The sequence below is a fragment of the Physeter macrocephalus genome, chromosome 15, assembly GCF_002837175.3.
Source record: "Physeter macrocephalus isolate SW-GA chromosome 15, ASM283717v5, whole genome shotgun sequence".
In the NCBI taxonomy this organism is placed as follows: domain Eukaryota; kingdom Metazoa; phylum Chordata; class Mammalia; order Artiodactyla; family Physeteridae; genus Physeter; species Physeter macrocephalus.
The window spans coordinates 2,353,072-2,355,751 of NC_041228.1; the positions used below are offsets into that span (position 1 = coordinate 2,353,072).

The 2,680-nt window shown below is 61.5% G+C and overlaps 1 protein-coding gene across 13 annotated transcripts in view; it reads left to right on the forward strand.

Annotated features, from left to right (window-relative positions):
- Window positions 1-2,261: 2,261 nt before the first annotated feature.
- The window catches only part of PTK2 (protein tyrosine kinase 2), a 262,791-nt gene continuing 262,372 nt past the window's right edge, over window positions 2,262-2,680 (forward strand). For 12 of the 13 annotated variants that reach the window (XM_028500330.2, XM_055091097.1, XM_055091098.1 and 9 more), the window contains exon 1: window positions 2,262-2,397. The gene's annotated coding sequence lies outside the window, so the exon portion shown is untranslated. The remainder of the gene's footprint in view (window positions 2,398-2,680) is intronic. The other variant, XM_055091095.1, reaches the window with a different exon arrangement.

Consider the following 2,680-nt stretch of genomic DNA (forward strand, 5'->3'; position numbering starts at 1 on the left):
CCAAAGATATCCTTAATATAACCCCTTTTGTTCCTTCACTCCTCTCCCCTGACTCCCATTCCCTCCTTATACTTTCAATAATAATTCCTCACTTCACATCACCCAAAGCTTCATTCACTCACTCAACAAATATTTTATTATGTGCCAGGGACCCCGAAGTGAACAAAACAAAGTTCCTGCTCTAGTGAATCTAATGTTCTAGTGGAGGGAGCAGACAATGCAGAAATAAACAAGCACACAGTGTAGGGCTATGGTGGACAGTGGGTGCTTTGGACAACAACAGAGCAGATGAGGGGGTGGGGAGTGTGTGTGAAAGGGTGGAGGGTAGTTGGTGGTTCCTATTACATACAAAGCGATCAGTTGACATCTAATGAGGTGACATCTGAGCCTGAAGGAAGTGAGGGAGTAAGAAGGTCCACGCAGAGGGAAAGATTTCCAGGTAGAGCAAACAGCCAGTGCAAAGGCCCTGGGGCTGACATTGAGAGACACAATTCCTTACAGTCTTAAATGTAGTTTAAAAACACCAGCCGTATGTATTTCATGAAAGAATAATAAAAGAAAATATTTTAAAATAGTAAAACTCTTGCTAAGCGAAAGCACTTTATTTTACCGGATTCTGTTATAATCGATTATAGCTCCTGAGAAGGGAATGAAGGGTCACCTCTCTGAGCTTCAGGGAGTTCACCTTTCAAAAGGAGAACTGTGTGCTTATCCTGCCTCTCGCCTTGTGGTGAGTATCAAAGTGACACCATGAAAAATGAAAGTTGCTCTGCTTCTGGTTTCATTTCCTACCGCAAGGTTGCCCGTGATTTTTTTTTTTTTTAACGCAAATCAGGTATCACTTTCGCTTAAAACCCTCAAAGGCTCACTGCTGCCTAAAGAATAAGTGCCAGGCACCTGAGCACGACTTCAGAGGGCCCTGGCCGTCTCATTTTTTACCCAGACCGCCCCCCCCCCCCGCCCCCAACACACACAACCCCATGCTCCAGTCAAAACCGGCTCGCATCTCAGCCGCTCTCTGCCTGGGATCCTCTGGGATCCTCCTCTCCCTTCTCAAGCCTTAGCACCTAGTGGACCGGCGCCTTGGTGGTTAATGGACCCAGATCAGTGCCCTGCTGGCGCTCAGGTAGATAATGTGTCCACCTCTAAGCCATTATAAAGCTCTTTCCAGACCATCTTCGAAGATCAAATCTTGGTACCGCCCAGCACTAGCTAGCTATGATGCCCCTGAACAAATCCCCGAGGCTGCTTCCCTATCTGCAGAGGGGTCCGGGACATCCCTTAGGTGGACCTGGAGAGGACACGGGCCGGCGCGGGCACACACCGCGTCCGGACATCCGTGCTTCCGACTCTGGGGCGGGGCTGTAGAGCGGCTGACCGGGGTGAGGGGGGCCTCCAGAGGAGCAGGATCTGGGGCTCGGGGCAGCGAAGGGGTGCGAGGGCTTTCCCGTAGTCCGTCTGCCTGGGATCCTCTGGGATCCTCCTCTCCCTTCTCAAGCCTTAGCACCTAGTGGACCGGCGCCTTGGTGGTTAATGGACCCAGATCAGTGCCCTGCTGGCGCTCAGGTAGATAATGTGTCCACCTCTAAGCCATTATAAAGCTCTTTCCAGACCATCTTCGAAGATCAAATCTTGGTACCGCCCAGCACTAGCTAGCTATGATGCCCCTGAACAAATCCCCGAGGCTGCTTCCCTATCTGCAGAGGGGTCCGGGACATCCCTTAGGTGGACCTGGAGAGGACACGGGCCGGCGCGGGCACACACCGCGTCCGGACATCCGTGCTTCCGACTCTGGGGCGGGGCTGTAGAGCGGCTGACCGGGGTGAGGGGGGCCTCCAGAGGAGCAGGATCTGGGGCTCGGGGCAGCGAAGGGGTGCGAGGGCTTCCCCGTAGTCCGTCCAACCCCGCCGGCCCGGAGTGCGGCCGGAAGGAACCCCGGGACGTCCGCTCGGCGGGGCGCCGCTCCCGCCCCCGGGCAGAGCTTCCCCGAGGCCGCTGCTCTGGGCCGCAGCCACGCACGCGCGCTTACCCTCTCGGCCCGCAGCCCGGGCCTGGCGTCCTGAGTACGATCCCGGGAGCAGAGCCTGGCGGGGTGGTGGGCATGCGCGGGCCGCGACGCGCGGCGCGCATGCCCGGTGCTCCCGGGAGGCGGAAGCTCGGAACGGGGACGCGGCCGGGCGCGCGCGGCGGGGGGAGGCGCGCGCCTCAGTAGGCCGCCGCGCACGCGCGGCCCGCGCCGACGCAGGACGGCCCCGAGGGCGCGAGCCCGCCGCCGCCGCCGCCGGGCCGGGACTGCTGTGCGCCCGCGGCGTGAGGCGTGGGAGGGAGCGCGGCCCGTCAGCCGCGGCGCCGCCCGGTCGTCGTCTGCCTTCGCATCCCGGCGCCAGCGCGGGCCGAGTGAGTGCGGGGCCGGGGCCGGGGCGCGGGCAGGCGGGCGGGCCGACTCCCGAAGCTGCTTGTTGGCAGGGCCGCGGCCCGAGGGTGGAGGGCCGAGCGGGGCCGGACCGGCCAGTCCCGGCGGCGGATGCGGCGGGGACCGGCCCCTCCCGCGCCGGCCGCGGCCCCGGGAGGCCGGGGACGTGGGGAGGCCGGGGGCCCGAGGATGCCGGGGGCTCGGGGGCGGGGGGCGCTTGGAGGCCGAGGGGTTCGGGGCTGGGCGAGTCTGAGGGTCTCGAGGCCG